Below are 18,771 nucleotides of genomic sequence, written 5' to 3'. Positions count from 1 at the left end.
AACTTTGTGAAGTAAATTGATCCATGCAATTCATCCAGTAATTCATCAATGACAGGAATGGGAAACTTATCTTTAATAGTGAGCTTGTTGAGCTCCCTATAATTTGGACACATGTGGTGTGATCCATCCTTCTTGTGCACCAATACTACTGGAGCAAAGAAAGAACTTTGACTACGTTGAATTATACCAGCCTCTAGCATTTCTGTAACCATACGTTCAATTTCACTCTTTTGGGCGTAGGGATATCTGTACAGCATGATGTTTGGAGGAACACTTTCTGGAATCAGATGAATGGCATGATCATGATCACAAATAGGTGGGAGACCTTTGGGAGTCTCAAATACCTTAGAATGATTGTCCAAGACTTTTTGGAGATCCAGAGAAATAGATGATTGCGATGTGGAAACATCTAGCGAACATAATTGTGCAATTACACCTCTTTGTTCCTTTTTTAGAAGCTTTGTCATACCGTTAGAGATGATCATCTTTCCCAGTTTCCCTGCATTACCCCTTAATTCAACTTCCTTTCCTTCCGTATAAAATTTCATGAAAACTTCTTGAAAATTAAAAGCTATTGTACTGAAGGACTATAGCCATTGGACTCCTAGTACAACATCAGCACCTCCCATTGGAATGGAAACCATTAGGCTCATTAATACATATTCTCCCATGGATAGCTTGATATTATGGCACTTTCCAGAGCAATTTATCGTTCCTCCATTTGCAACCATCACTTGAAACTATGGTTCTGGATATAGGAAGCAATTCAATTCTTTTGCTACCTTACAATGAATAAAATTGTGGGTACTTCCTGAATCAATCAACACCACTACCTTTTTCTTCTTGATTTGTCCTTCTATCTTGATGGTTTGAGGAGTGGTAATTCCATCCAATGCATTACAAGATATGGTCAAATTCATTTCTTCTTTATCTAGGCTTTATTCCTGGAGTATATCCTCTTCTTTTTACCTTTCTTGCTCCTTTTCTTCTTCCTCTTCACAATCTAAGTAGAATAATTTCTTCTCAACACACTTATGACCTTTATTATATTTGCTATCATGACTGTAACAAAGCCCTTCTACTCTTTTTTCTTTCAATTGTTGTGGTATCAACCTTATAAGTTGTGGAAGGCTAGGGGTAACAACACTTCCATCTTTATAGTTGTGACTGGTATGCTTCCTGGTTGCCATAATTTTGCTTTCCATTTTTCTTACTAACCTGAATGCCTTCTCTAATGAATCAGGTTCCCAAAGGCAAACATCATGTTGGATATTATCCTTTAAAGTCCCTATGAACACATCAATCCTATCCTCCTTTGGAATATTTTTTACTCTTATGTTCAATTTTTGGAACTCCTCAATGTGCTCCATTATTGAACGCTTTTGTTTGAGGCTTATCAATTGGCTAAAAAAAGTGTTGCTTTTTGTGTCCTCATAATGTGCTATCAATTCTTCCATAAAAATTACCCAAGTGATAATTTATTTATGAGAGCAAAGCCATTGATACAATACAGACTGATTTGGTTCCAAATATAGGGTTGCAATACATATCTTTTGTGTGCTTTGCACATTATTGAGATCGAATAATTGCTCCATCTGTAATATCCATGTTGCGGGGTCCTTGCCATCAAACTTCCTCATATCATTTTTTGGAATATGGTGGGTCTTCTATCCAGCATTAGAGTCTATGGAATCATGATTAACATTTCTTTTGTTTTCATCATGAGTTTCCTTTACTACCCTTTCACCATTACTGACCATTTCATGTAGCAACTTATTCATATTTATCTTGAATTCTTCCATTTCTGTCTTCAAATCTGTCTTCAAATCATCCATCTTAGCTTCCATGCCATTCATATTAGCTTCCGCACCCTTTATCTTATATTCCATGCCATTTATCTTAGCTTCTGTTAGCTTTTGTGAGAGTGACATTTGTTGCACTTGGTCTTGTAATTTTGATATATCATGTAGGATTTTTTCCTCTTCTTCATGAGTCATGCTAACGCTTTCAGGTTGCTTACTAGGTGTTTGCATCTTATTTTCTTGGGGCATTAGTTACTGATAATAATGCTCTACTATTCCTTTTTAATTCTTCAAAATAATTTTTCAAACCAAGCTTAAGAAAAAATTTAAAAAAATCTACACACCTTTTTTCACTTTGAAGGAGCTTGATATTGCCTCTGATGTATCTCTATAATTTTAGATCATCCAATTTTGAAATTGTGACCTTTAGTAGCCCTCTGTGTCCTCTTTCCAATGCCACTAGTCTGATCCAAATTGGATTCTCCAAGGAAGAGTTATGCCAAATCTCCCACAGTGACCTAATTATATACTACTTCATTAAAGTGAACTTGTACGACATGCCACGTGTCCCTATTTCGACCTTTGGCTCTAAAAAATGTATAAAAGAAACTAAAGTCTATCCTCTTCCTGTAGCTTCTTACGAAACTTCAATCCTATGCTTAGAGAGAAAGTTATGACGATTTTCCCTAGGTCACCTGTTTGGAATATAATTCAGGAGTCTGCAAAAAGACCAACTTCCTTAGATCATATCTCTGCAAATATAGTGAAAAAAGCTTTGAAATTTGGATCCAAGGTTAAGTGTGATTTTTTCTCAAATGGGATTTTTTTTCACTTCTGAAACATCGCAGAAAAAATGTTATGGTGAAAATTCCACGATGACCTATTTGGAGCAGCGAAACCCTAACAAGAAGATATAAAATATAGTTGAACGCCTTAGAATTCAGCCTCTTTGAGGAGCAACCTCCTTTACATTACACAAATGAACAATTCTTGGATGATTCAAATGACAAAACCTCCTTTCTATATATAGGAGTCTAAGGAGTCACAATATAACCCAGCCGACCTAACAATAATAATATAAAGCCACAAAAATAACAAGAAAGGGATTCTATGGGGCACAGTAATAAAAATATGGGAACAATAAGGGTGCAACAATATTAATAAGGGATACAACCACAACAGTAATGGGGTAATCACTAGTATGATAGGGACCTAACAAACTCTGAAGGAGTATAGCATTAACCTCTACGTGTTTCTCTTGTGCATGTATGATCCAGTCATTACCTTCACTACAAATCCTTATCTCTTCCTTCAATCTTCTCAATGTATGTATTAAATCAGAAGAGTGCGCCACACCATACTGCCCATCTGATTCATAAGGAGATTCTATGTAGTCTACCACCTTTCTAGCCATTTGATATCTTTCTTGCAATGCATAATATGTCAGATAACCCAAATCACAATAAATTAATGCACCTTAGTATAATTTGGGTAGGATACCTCATCTTCAAGATCATCAAATCAGCATGAAACATGTACAACATAATCATAATAGCATATAGACATATAACTAGTAAGTGAACAAACTCATAAACATCATTCTAGCTAGGGTCAAGTCATCAATGAAAGGCCATATCAACAATGCATGTTATGAACTCATGCATGGAAACAACCATTACGCCATCGTACACATTGTCACATGCAACCACCAACATGCATAATCAATTCCAAATCAACTACACATACGCATAGACACATGTAGTCGAGAATAAGCGATTAATTCTTGTAATGAATCTACAAGAATGATACATGTAATCAAACCTACAAGAATGTAGCCTAACATAAAAGTATGTAAGTAGATGACATAAAATGAACATGTATGTGACATGTAACAATATGTAAGTAGGCATATACTCATGACGATGCATTCTACAAACTCAACATCAAATTCTCCATGACAACCTTACTTCAACCATAATCAATCATCAAGCAAATGTAACAAGCACATGGAATGAAAGTGTAAGAGAAACACATGCAACTAACATGGATGCATGACCAACACACACTTCCCATCCAATTTGAGGGGTGAACCATGCTCTAATACCACTCTATAACACCCTCCTCCCACATCTACTCAAGTAACCATGCCAACCAGGTTAACATGAAACGAGAGGCTAATATGATTAGATTCGACCTCCTTTGTGCACTTAAGGAAGTGGAATCGATGAAACACATCAACCAACCTATCCGCATTAGTAACAGAAGCCTCAAGAGACATGTTAGCCACTCAGACATCCTATCCTTGGGCCTCATTGATGTTATGTACATCTTAGGCCTTAATCGCTCTCATGCTATAGGCAAGAGAGAATCCAAGAACCCAAAGTCCCTCTCCCAGGCTTGTTTATTAGTGACCACAAACTAAATTTTCAGTGCTATGATAGCCACCTCAGGATTTCAAACACTTTTTTAGGCCCAGAGCCCAGATCACTACCTAGAAAGGAATGATAACTTAGCAACAGTAAAAGAATAGGGAAAAAAAGATGCAAAATAAATATTTTGAACAAGACCTTAATCAGACCCCTACTAGCAATGCTAGATATTTCGTCAAATATATCATCAACATGTAACCTATAGGTGTAAACAACAGAAGTAAGTGTAGGGACCTTATACTTATCTGAGAATTGCTATGAACCATTGTTCCTTTCTATCATTTGTTGCATTATCATCTATTAGGCGATAGATACATTATCCATTCATTTACAAGTAAAAGCATGTTGAGATCCATACATAGATGTTGTCATAAACATACATATAACCAAAATAATAGGAACAGAAATATCATAAGCATATCAACCATAAAATCCACGTATACATCAGTACTTTTACACATGAAAATCAAGGGGATGAATTTCTCATTAATGGATGCAATAAACCAACCAAAGATGGGAATACCATGTTCCACCTAACCATAGAATGGATGAGCCAAATATCTCTTCATCCATTCATACCCATTCCATATTCCAAGCATGAATGTGGGACTCAAACCAAAATAACCAACCAAGGTACACCGAAGCTAAACCACCTCACCCTCATCAATAGAAACCAATCTTTCCCATAATCCATCCTGGATCACTAGGCCAATGCAATGAACACATCATAATAGGAATTACCATGATATCCACTCGATCACTAGGCCAAGCAAACATAGATGCCACTAGATTTCACCACCAACACTGTGATATATTTTCCTGTCTACTAATCTCTCAGGCTTTACCGCAAACAAAAACTAGATCAATAGGCCATAAAGTGACTCGCACTCTCCAAGCTTTATCACATATCCCAAACCACACATTACTAGGCCCAACGAAGAGAAAACCACCTATTGGATTTACCATATATCCCTCCATTCACTGACAAGGATTCCTAAGCCCACTGAGGCAACATAATCTTGGCTTTACCACAACCCACAGTCTTTCGCAGGGGTCACTAGGTAGTGGCTTTACCGTGATGCACAATCTAGTTCATGGACCACTGGACATGTTATCTATCATTTAGAGGTCCACCCCACTCAACTTCGAATCCATCTGGCAATCCATCTCAACCACAACATGAGAATCCAATCACACCATGGCTATCCAAAAATGGAAAAGCTACATTGAAAAAACCTGTTACACCTAGAAAAACCCATGCCATGGTAGAAAATAACCACATGCAATGCCATGCATGCCAAACCTACCAAGGAAAATACAAATGTAAGTCGATACCTGCAAAGAATCTTGTTGTAGCTGCTTGATCCTTCCTTTCCCTACTTAATCTTTGCTTCCTCTTTCATTCTTTTCCTTTCTTACCCCAATGCCAAAATTCTCCAAGAAAACTTAGTGTCCAAAAGCAAGAGAGAAAGAGAGAATAATGAGAGAGCTCCAAAACTAAACTGGAAAAAGGTTACCAACTGATCCTCATAATCCTTTTATCAATGCAGCCTCTATTTTATTCATTTTCCATTATTTTCCTTCATTTTCCTCCTCACATGAAACTTGTGACCTTTCACCTTCCTTTTCTCCTACTTTCCTCTATTATCGTAAATAAATGTGCCAAAAATGTCATTTTGCATTTCCAAAGCCTTAGCCATTGCCTTTTCCAATTTCCTTGGCCATAAAAAACTAAATGAACATCGCCTAGGATGTCTTCCACAACATTTATCTTGGAATAAGTGTCCCATCAACAATGGTTATTATTTTTTCCTTTATTAACTTTTATTACTTGGAATTTTCACTAGGCTATTACAAGGAGAATGGGAGGAGGATTGGGTTCAATTGAATGGATGGAATTAAATTTTCTTTGTATCCCATGATGGCCCTTTTTTTAAAATCCTATCCATTCAATGTGAGGTTATGATAATAGGAGTAACTTCCTGGATTCCACATAGTATATGAGTTTGGTCATTCTTATTAAAGCTCATATATAACTCCTAGAAGTGCATTGTGATAGGTCCCAGTGTGCAGATCCATTCAACACCTAAGATAATGTCACGAGCACACATTTCAATGGAAAACATGTGGGTTTTCAAGTGATAATCCTCCATTTTAAACTTAATATTTTCACAGTCACCTACACACTTCATGTTATTCCCATCAAAGATAAGGACATGGAAATTAGATACCAACCTGGCAAAACAATGAATTTCTTCTAGGGCTCTCTTATGGAAAAAGTTATTCTTGTTTCCACTATCAACCAGAACCACTACTAGGCTATGTTTAATAAAACCTCAAATTTTGAGAGTTTGGAGAGAGGAAATATTGGCCAAGGCATGAAGTGAGATAATCGACTCAACTAATGTAGCTAGAGTATCAATGTCTAGTCTTGTTATCGGTTCTCTCTCTTCCTCCTCATCCACTTCAGTGGACGGAGCTTCATCGACTAAGCTATTTTTAGTTGCATCAGTCTAAAATAATTTGGTTCCTTTCATTTATGTCCCAAGGAGTATTTGTCATCAAAATAGTAACAGAGTCCTTTATTTCTTTCGGCCATTTCATTTGGTGACACTTTTTTAACCTTAAGTGTTTGGGTGTGGTATTGCAACTACTAGAACTATGAAAAACACTATGTTTTATTAAACTGCCTACAACCAGAACTCTCACTTTCATTATTTTCATCACGTAAATCACATCATACATGGAACTGGAAGGAATGAAAAACAATGTATTCTGGGGGTTGTCAAACTAGAATGAGTATTACTTGCATTATGATAAATTTCCTATGACCATGACTATGCAGACAAAACATATGCTATTGAAATCTTTAGTAATGCTGAAATGCATGGCACATTTATGATGGACCATCAAAATGTAGTTGTACATATACAAGGACATGTTTCTTTGTTTACATTTTTAAGAAAGTTGACAATGGTACAATGTTCGTTCATTGCATTTCTAAGCATCCTAATATATCTTTTGTTTTACCAATATTTGAAATATGATTTCGTATTATCAATCAATATACCATACCCATGCAAATAAGATTAGTAATCTACTCATGAGAGAAATAAGATGATTTTTTCTACCAATTCAAATGTTACTACGACATTGTACCAAACTGTAATCCAATGAACTATCTTTTTTGTTCTGACTCTATGTTATGTATTACACTATGTCATTTTTTTTCTTTTTCTCCATTGTCATCTTTTGCATTAATTTCTTGATTTATCAAAGTTCCAATCTCTATAACTACTCATTCCATATAAGTCCATGATGATGCAATTTTCAGTGACATTACTTTACAATAATGGTTTTCTTGGTTTACAAATTCAATGATTTTTTTTCTATTTAAACAACTATTCCATACAAGATTTTAACAATAAGTCATTTTCATACCAAGCTTAAACAAGTTTCTAAACCAATAAAACTTATAAAATTTACTTCATTTATACATAGATTTGTAATCCAAAATAGTCTAATATGTTTCTTTGCGTTATCTCTGTTGAGAATATTATAATACAAAGCCTTTAGGAGATAATGAATTTCAAAATATGTTTAGAAAATAGAAACAAAATTGGTAGCACCTTCTATATTAATTAAACATTGTTTCTGGAAACTAATGATTATACTTATTATTCTATAATAATTAATAACTTCTTCATATGTTCATGATTTGCAATAGCTATTCTAATAATTTTTTTACGGTATCTAGTTCATCTTTGAGGGACCTAATAATTTGATGGAGTTCTAGTATTTTATGTATTAGCATTAGAAAGATTCTTTAAGCATTAAGATATCTTGACTGAGCATTAAAATATCTGCACTCCTTGGATGTGTATCTTCCTCTATATCCCTTCAATTATTTCTTTGAGTAATTTCTTCACTATTAGTAAGAAATGGAATAAACAATAGACAAATTATAAATCAATACATTAAAACACTTAAAAATCTCAAAACAAAACGAACATTGACAATTTTATTTTACAAGAAACCATTGTATATATAATGTCTAAGAGGAAATAAGTAATCTAAATAACAAAATGACATTTAAGGAGTCACAATATAACCCAGCTGATCTAACAATAATAATATAAAGCCACAAAAATAACAAGAGAGGGATTCTATGGGGCACAGTAATAAAAATATGGGAACAATAGGGGTGAAACAATATTAATAAGGGATACAACCACAACAGTAATGAGGTAATAACTCCTAGGAGTGCATTATGATAGGTCCCAGTGTGCAGATCCGTTCAACACCTGAGATAATGTCACGAGCACACATTTCAATGGAAAACATGTGGGTTTTCAAGTGATAATCCTCCATTTTAAACTTAGTATTTTCACAGTCACCTACACACTTCATGTTATTCCCATCAAAGATAAGGACATGGAAATTAGATACCACCCTGGCAAAACAATGAATTTCTTCTAGGGCTCTCTTATGGAAAAAGTTATTCTTGTTTCCACTATCAACCAAAACCACTACTGGCCTATGTTTAAGAAAACCTCAAATTTTGAGAGTTTGGAGAGAGGAAATATTGGCCAAGGCATGGAGTGAGATAATCGACTCAACTAACGTAGCTAGAGTATCAACGTCTAGTCTTGTTATCGACTCTCTCTCTTCCTCCTCATCCAATTCAGTGGATGGAGCTTCATCGACTAAGCTATTTTTAGTTGCATCAGTCTAAAATAATTTGGTTCCTTTCATTTATTTCCCAAGGAGTATTTGTCATCAAAATAGTAGCAGAGTCCTTTATTTCTTTCGGCCATTTTGTTTGGTGACACTTTTTTAACCTTATGTGTTTGGGTGTGGTATTGCAACTACTAGAACTATGAACAACACTATGTTTTATTAAACTGCCTACAACCAGAACTCTCACTTTCATTATTTTCATCACGTAAATCACATCATTAGTGGAACTGGAAGGAATGAAAAACAATGTATTCTGAGGGTTGTCAAACTAGAATGAGTATTACTTGCACTATGATAAATTTCCTATGACCATCACTATGCAGACAAAACATATGCTATTGAAATATTTAGCAATGCTGAAATGCATGGCACATTTATGATGGACCATCAAAATGTAGTTGTACGTATACAAGGACATGTTTCTTTGTTTACATTTTTAAGAAAGTTGACAATGGTACAATGTCCGTCCATTGCATTTCTAAGCATCCTAATATATCTTTTGTTTTACCAAATATTTGCAATATGATTTCGTATTATCAATCAATATACCATACCCATGCAAATAAGATTAGTAATCTACTCATGAAAGAAATAAGACGATTTTTTCTACCAATTCAAATGTTACTACGACATTGTACAAAATTGTAATCCAATGAACTATTTTTTTGTTCTGACTCTATGTTATGTATTACACTATGTCATTTTTTTTTTCTCCATTGTTGTCTTTTGCATTAATTTCTTGATTTATCAAAGTTCCAATCTCTATAACTACTCATTCCATATAAGTCCATGATGATGCAATTTTCAGTGACATTACTTTACAATAATGGTTTTCTTGGTTTACAAATTCAATGATTTTTTTTTCTATTTAAACTACTATTCCATACAAGATTTTAACAAATATCTAGATAAGTCATTTTCATACCAAGCTTAAACAAGTTTCTAAACCAATAAAACTTATAAAATTTACTTCATTTATACATAGATTTGTAATCCAAAATAGTCTAATATGTTTCTTTGTGTTATCTCTATTGAGAATATTATAATACAAAGCCTTTAGGAGATAATGAATTTCACAATATGTTTAGCAAATAGAAACAAAATTGGTAGCACCTTCTATATTAATTAACCATTGTTTCTGGAAACTAATGATTGTACTTATTATTCTATAATAATTAATAACTTCTTCATATGTTCATGATTTGCAATAGCTCTTCTAATAATGTTCTTACGGTATCTAGTTCATCTTTGAGGGACCTAAGAATTTGATGGAGTTCTAGTATTTTATGTATTAGCATTAGAAAGATTCTTTAAGCATTAAGATATCTTGGCTGAGCATTAAAATATCTGCACTCCTTGGATGTGTATCTTCCTCTATGTCCCTTCCATTATTTCTTTGAGTAATTTCTTAACTATTAGTAAGAAATGGAATAAACAATAGACAAATTATAAATCAATACATTAAAACACTTAAAAATCTCAAAACAAAATTGACAATTTTATTTTACAAGAAACCATTGTATATATAATGTCTAAGAGGAAATAAGTAATCTAAATAACAAAATGGCATTTAAGTTCTGAAATGGCACTTACGCATAATTGCCACAAAAAATATACAAAATCATTTAACGGGAAATGTGGGCATTCGTGGAATCAAAGCTTGAAAGCTTCCTCGACACAATACACTACCTCCGTACTTCCACATATCTATTTCATTTCTACAGCATAACCATAAACAAAGTTTGTGTTCAATGATTCAATTTGCATTGGGTTGCACACAACCTTACTCAATTGACTTTCGATATTTGATAATAAGGAGATACACATTATTTATATTTAAAATATTGCAAAATGAAATACATAATATTTAATACTAAAATATTAGAAATAGAAAACATATTTATAATTACAATATTAGCAATAATATCATATTGGTCCACCTCTTGTCTCAGCGTTATTGCGAACACCAAATACATACTATTTAATACTGAAATATTACCAATTAAAACCTTTAATGTGAAGTCCAAAAATTCACAGAACTGCACAATGAAAACTTGAAAGATTCCTCATTACAAATAACTATAAACAAAGCTTCTTCTCAATGTGCCGATAATTCCTATCATTAATAGTTCTTTACATTCCAGAAATATCCAACCTTCACTTAATTGAGTAGTGATATTCAAAAATACAAAAAATTGTGTAATTAATAACTAAATTATTGTGAACAACAAATATGGGTTACTCAATACTAAAATTATAGCAACAAAAGCATTATTTATGACTAAATAATTACCAATAATATCACTAAAATCATTTTTTTAGGAAATTGACTTCAACTCGACATTGAAAAGCTTATTTCCAATTAGTGGTACCTACACAACATAGTCCTCAACATTCGCATTGCCATTGTGCAAGAGTTCATTATGTGGAACTCCACACATCAATCTTCCGTACAATGATTCAATTTTTATAATGTTCCACTTATCTCATTTTTCTATATTACATAATTACAACGAAGAGCATAAATAGATGCATAGTCCTAATGCTTGTAATGATTAACCATTAATACATATTAACTATAATCATTAACTATATTATTTTTTTATAATATTGATAGAATATGCATGTGGTAAAAGCAACGGATCAAATGAATTTATAACCATAATCAGGGGCACTGTAAAATAGTCTCAATACATACAATAAGCGCACTAACATTTTAGCCTATATGAATGAAAGTATAGGCTATATAATAGCTACTCGTGTTGGTGGAGTCTAGCTCATAGCGCCTATGGACGAAGGGTGTCCACACATATTTTGTATGGAGGAAGTTTTGCAAATTTCATTGTGTGGAACAAGCGTAAGTTGAGACAAAAAGTATGGGAAAAATTTAGACCCCACTTATTTAGATGTAGAGACAAAGAGATATACATCATTTATGGCTAAAGTATTAGAAACAATTGTATAATTCCACTGCTTTATTTGGTGGTATTGCAAACATCAAGCATGCATTATTTAATACTAAAATATTGGCAATATTGAAAGCTTCCACTGAATAATGGAATTCCTCCACATGACATATGCTAATTTGGAACATATTGAAACATAGGAACATATTCATTATCTACAGCTGAAATATTATGAATAAAATAAGCATAATCATGTAATGCAAAGTGCAAACATCCACAAAATGAAGGCTTCAAAGCTTTCTTTGTACAATGAATCAATTAAACAACAATGATATTTTACCACTAAAATATTATCATTAATATAACAAATACAAATTACATTTTCAAACTAAAACATTCAATGCCAAATGCAAAGGTCCTCACAATGAAATCTTGAAAGCTTCCTCGGCACATCCCATCAACAATGCTTGTGTTCAATGAGATGTTGTTTACTTAAATAGTAGTGGTATACATTATTCAAAATTAAAATATTATCAATAATATGTGCATAAACAACATTATTGTCTGCACAATGCAAAATTGAAAGCTTCTTCCACATAATTAACATTTCACACACTTCTGCATGTCCTACAAGCAAAGCTTATCCTCAATGAAATGTTGTTTTCTACATAACTTTCTGTGCACTCCGCACAACTTTTACTCACATGACCACTGATATGCATTATTTATAACTAAAGTATTAGAAATAATATTAGGAATAAAAGTATTTAGTGCAAAGTGTGTACATCAGTTCAAAAATTACTTTCACACAAGAGCATAAACAAACAAATATTTGAAACATTATTTACAATTATCAATAATATAAACATAAAAAATGTTATGAACTATAAAATGAAAACTTGAACTTTCTTCCACACAATGATCATTCTTTACACTTCTACATGTCCTATAAAGAAAAATTCTTCTCAATCAAATGTGATTTGGTACACTTTGTGTGCCCTCCAAAGAACTTTTACTCAATCGACTACTAATACATGTTTTTTACAACTAACACATTAGTAATAATATTATCACTTAGTAAAAAGTGTAGAGATCTACACAAAAAACACTTCCACAGAAGAGACGAAAGAAGCAGACGTTTTAACTATTCAAAATACTATAAATAGCTTCATATATGTCAACATTTTACTAAAATAGTTATTCACTCTTGTGGGGTCTCAACATATAGCGTGTATAGAATAAGTTGTGCAGACATCATTGTGTAGACCAAGTAGTGAAAAAAATCATGTGCTCAGACAAAAGTGAGGATGAAATGCAGACCCCTATGCATAACAAAGTTATGCGTCTAGATATAGCATGCACAGAAGAAGTTGTGCAGTCATCTTTGTACAGAGAAAGGAATGCAGAAAAATCATGGGCTAAGACATAGATTTGGATGAAATATAGACATATCCACACAAATATGAAAACATATTCGAAAATATCAGGATACACATAATTTACACTTTAAATATCATCAATAATATCGTATATGTCAATTGCTCACTAAGATATTAGCAATAAAATCCTTTAATCCCACCGTAGATAGTTTCCACACTGCAAAAAGATTTATACAAAAGAAACAATTAGATAAAACATGGACCTCCACACACATAAGAGTTTTTCTGCACTTTTGCACATATGCCTAATTTGAAACGTACACAAAAATATGAAGAGATATTTATAAATACAAAGATAAGAATAATTTATAGTTAAAAGATCACCAATAATATTGTATACGTCTATTTGTTCTGGAGGGATCTCCACATATAACGTGTATGGAAGAAGTTGTGCAGACATCGTTGTGAGAACCAAGAAGTGTGGAACAAGCATGTGTTAATACAAAAGTATGGAATAAATGTGTGGAACAAGCATGTGTTCAGACAAAAATATGGAATAAACGTGTGGAACAAGCATGTGTTAAGACAAAAATATGGAATAAATGTGGGCCTCTTTTGACAATAATGATTATCCTTAATGCCATTCCATAGGGTCTTAAATATATGCATATTCATTCAAACAATATATCAACCCATAAATTGTAAGGAATAGTAACTAAAAAGAATTTAAAGCGTGAAAAAAAATTATTAGCATTTCAAAACAAATTGATCCATGAACTCAAAGTGATAACTATCAAATAAAATTATGAATGTGGGTGATTATTCTATGTATTAAAAATTTAATTCAAATAAAAATGACAATAAATTCTATATGAGATGACTTCCCACTAATTTCACCTAAAATAATTATGATTAAAACCTTTCATGTAAGAAAATCTCATCTTGGTCTACCTCATATTAAACAAAACTTATTTTTCCTCATTATATGATTGTTAATGGAAATAAACAAACTATTCTAATTATTAGCATAATTTTGTCCTTCTCTAACAACACTTAAATATTGAATTAATTCCAAATCAATTGTCTCATGTGGTGGAGGAGCTATAAGGACTAACTATATCAATGCATAGTCACCATGGGTCAAAGTTCATTATAATAGGGTTTTCAATTTGTTTTTCTATAAAAAGGAACCATTAAAAAATCTAAAATATACTTTAGAAATCTAATACTAAACAAATCAATTTATGTCACTTAAACACTTCTCCCCATCTTCTCTAACGATATTCAACACTTCTTGAAATATAACATGGATTTGGATACATGGAATCATATGGAACACAAAAAAAGGTTGTTAAACCAACAAAGAATGAAAAAGGGAAACAAAATGAAGATAAGAATGAGAAAATGGAGAAGTTTTATTTACATTCCATCCTTTAAAAGAGGAAAGATTCATCTTCCAGGTAGAAGATACTGCAATGGTTGTTACCTTGGTTAGCTAGCTCACTGTTGACCAAATCATTGAGAATAGTAGATGTGATGTAGTTATTTCTCAACAATTCATTCATGAGGGAAAAAGTGATATGTGTGAGAGCCTAAATTGCTATGAAATTTTCATATTCATTGGTCTTACACAAGGAAATTGTATTGATTTAGTTCATTCTATATACCATAAAGTATGTGTAAGGTGAGGCTACTTTCCTCCCTTTTCCTTTGAATAGAAATGATAAAAATAGAAAGGAGTGAGACCTATGGCCCATGGCCTTCTATAAAACAAAAAACCTATCTATTATACCCTCTTTCTATCCACTCTTAACTACTCTTCGATACTATGAAAAATAATGCACCCGAATAGAATGTAACCCCTTTTTCCTCCTCTTGGTCAAGTTATAACATAGATCGATAGTGAAGTGAGGGTTAAGTTTGATCCATTCAGCCACCAACATGAGTTGCAACTCAACCGTTACAGAGTATTCTTCAAGGGGCCCACATGGGTAGTCAGTTTTCAGTAAGTTACATGACCTAACATTGCATCCTCTCAAATTATGGTCATCAAATATGATAGTTCAACTTACAATAGGCATAACATTTGCATCTAAGCTACAATTGAATGAACATTCTAGTAGATACAACCTTCTAGTACGTCCTTTTAAAATAGATTTTTTTCACTAATATGGGCCTTATTTATTAATGAGGTAATTATTTTCATTATAATATATTAGTATACCTACTTGTTCCTTAAATAGGTTAGGAATCTAACCTTCCCTACCCATTAAATACTAGTCATGCCCTTAGGGCTTGAAATTTGGAAATTGCTACAAAATGGTGGTAAGATCCCATGTGGCATATGTTGCCCCAATATCCTTTGATTTGGTTAAAAATTCCTTTATTATTCACTGGTAAAGATGATGGTTATGATTGTCAAGGATATCTTCTACCTTGACCAAAGGGAACTCTCTTTATTCAATTTTAGCAAACTAGTGTGAGCATGGAAATTAGACCTAATCATATTATTGAGACAAGAGACATGAAAAAAATATGGAGTTTAGAATGGATAGGAAGTGATAATTTTGAAGCCAAGGGATCAATGCAGTCAAGGATTTTATAGGATCATAAAATTTTAGAGATATCTTCTACCAATGGTCTAACTTCAAGGAAGTTTGGTTATATGGTTGGAGATAAGAAAAAAATTGATCTACTTTAGGAAAATGATGTTTGAAGTGATTATAATAATCTTGTTTCTTCATTATATTATGATTCATGGACAGGTTATCTTTCAATGTGTGTAGAATGTTAGCCAAAACTGTACAATTTTTTTAGCCTCTTATGGCTTGGACAAAATATGTAGGTTGTATCTTAAATATATGCCACCATAAATAGGGCTCCAAGGAAATGTTGACATATTTTGTTAGAGGATGGTAGGTTGTACTGAGGTTTAATTGGGTCACCTAGGGCAAAAATAAATTGTAACAAAATTTATTGGTGAAAAATAGAATTTGATTTGTGAAAATTGATTGTGTCATACCATGTGGAAGCTCTAAATGGTGTTGCAAAGCACAAAAATGAGCATATTTCGAATGTTGATCAACCAACACCATGATGATATATTTATTGCTAGATTAAGGTAAGCTAACAATAAATTTCATAGATACATAGGTCTATGCACTTGGAGGAATATGAAGAATTTACTAACAAATATTTGCATTGATAAATGATATATATATTAAATGGCTAGTAAATGAAAATAAACATCAAACCACTTACCTCACTATACACAAACATTAAAAAAATTCATGAAAAATAACTAAATTATATATTTATTTTAAATTATAGTTATTATCAATTTTAAAAATAATTAGTATATAAATTAAACATATGCACATTTTAAAAAGTATGTAACAACATCCGTAGCAATGGAGAGTCACCCTCACTCTACTATGGAGATTCATAACCTGTAAATAGACTTTGTTACAATACCATAAGCCAATACCATGGATTAATGATACCCCATGACCATAAAACAATAACTCATATTCATATGAGACATGTTCATATGACATTTTTTTAATTAATCAAATTAATTAAAAAGGTAATAAGGGCATAACTATTTTTGAGATAAATCACAACCTTTATATGATTGCAACTCGAGTGAGCCTAATGGTTAAATCTAAACTTTGATATGATTACAACTCAAGTGAGCCTAATGGTTAAGAGTATGTGTTTCCTTCCAAGAGGTCAGAGCTAACTAGAGGGTAGTAGAATATGTATGCCTTCATAGACTTTGACAATCAAATTGTTGAGCAGTCACCTTAAAATTCAATTATTAACTACTATTGTTGCATAATGCTAATAATATTATGTAGAGGTTAAAATAAAACAAAGAAATAAGATCAAAACTCTTTCATGTGAAGATTCCACTATCTCACAAACTATGTGATCAGATTATAATCTTGGTCCAAAACAATTAGATTGAATTTTTAACTAAAAAGTAAAAAAAGAAAAGTTCATTAGATCAAACCTTAGGTAAAGGAAATCTGAACCCTTCCTCAGCAGTGACAACCAAAACTCTGCATCCAACCCTACAAATGAAATACTCTAGCCATGAACACTACCCAAATGACACAATATTGAAAAGGTGGAAACAAAATCGGCAAACAACAAGAAAATTATCTGTGAATTCCTAGTGTACTCGATCGTAAATATTATCTATATATTATATGTAATCCAATAGAATAATTATTTCCACCAACTCTAATAAAGATAAAAACAAGAGAATTCCTTCAAATTTTATGCCCTGTAATGATAAAACCTATATAAAAATATATGAATCCAAAGAAATTTCCTTAAGCCAATGCATAAACTTTTTCTAGTTTCTCGGGAACATTAAGAGAAAAATACCACTATATTATTGAAAAAAATATTATGAACAAGAAACCATATATTATATGGGAGAAAAGTATCAACTCTAACAACCCCTGCTTAAAATTTCATGTAATATAAGTTAACAAAGGAAAAATAATACCATGGTTAAGGGACAATTATTCCAAGCTAAATGTTGGGCAAAGATATCCTAATGGGCATCACTAGATGTGTTTATGGATAAGGGAAATTGGTAAAGGAAATCGCAAGGGGCATTAAAAAGGTAAAATGGTATTTTGGTAAATTTATTTATGAAAATAAAGGAAAATAAGAGGAAAGGAAGGTGAAAATCAGAGGTTGCATGTGAGGAGGAAATTGAAGGAAAATAATTGAAAATGAAGAAAATAGAGGCCCCGTTGGTGTTGGCTTGATGGGTCCTGACCCAGGTTTAGCATTAAGAAGCCAAGCAAATGCCTAGACTACTGGCCCTTTCAGCATCAATCCGCAGAGCGCGGACTGAAGTCTCACCCGAAGCAGTACAACGAGATGCAAGAACCAATTTTTCACACCCTGAGATGGTCATGATGTCAATCTTATACTCTAACCCCTATCTTCACACTAATCGATAAGCCCTTAGGGCTTATCGATGTTCCTTCTTCTCCAACCTTCAGAACCTTCACGAAGGTATTCGAGTGACTCTCACATAGCCCTAATAGACGATCCATGCACGTACACACCTTTGTAACTATGTATGGTTAGAAGTTCCCAAATTACCTTAAGTGTTCACCAATTTTACCAGGAAATTAAGGTTATCTTCGCATAAACATATATTCCTAATTGCGTTCAAACAACAGATAGAAACAAATACATTCACACATCAAATTAGCATTATAATGTAGACCCGTAACTTAACATAACATAATTGGATGCAATAATCAGAGACAAAATACCCAACAATTTCAGAATACTTCTCTTTATTGATGATTCAAGTTCCCAGTACAGACTCTATCCACCCTACACACATAGTTGTAGGGGTCCGCGCACTTAGCTACAGACTTCTACCCTAGGCCTCTACGCACTTAGTTGTAGAGCCTCTACCTATGCTAAGACTCTCGCTTTTATTTCTCCTATAACCCAAAGCACTTAGAACTTTATTTCT

This window comes from Pinus tabuliformis, chromosome J, assembly GCF_031772625.1.
Source record: "Pinus tabuliformis cultivar Carrire ecotype Pingquan chromosome J, CPIR1, whole genome shotgun sequence".
NCBI classification, from domain to species: domain Eukaryota; kingdom Viridiplantae; phylum Streptophyta; class Pinopsida; order Pinales; family Pinaceae; genus Pinus; species Pinus tabuliformis.
The sequence above is the reverse complement of the archived record's forward strand: the minus strand, read 5'-3'. Positions refer to the sequence as shown.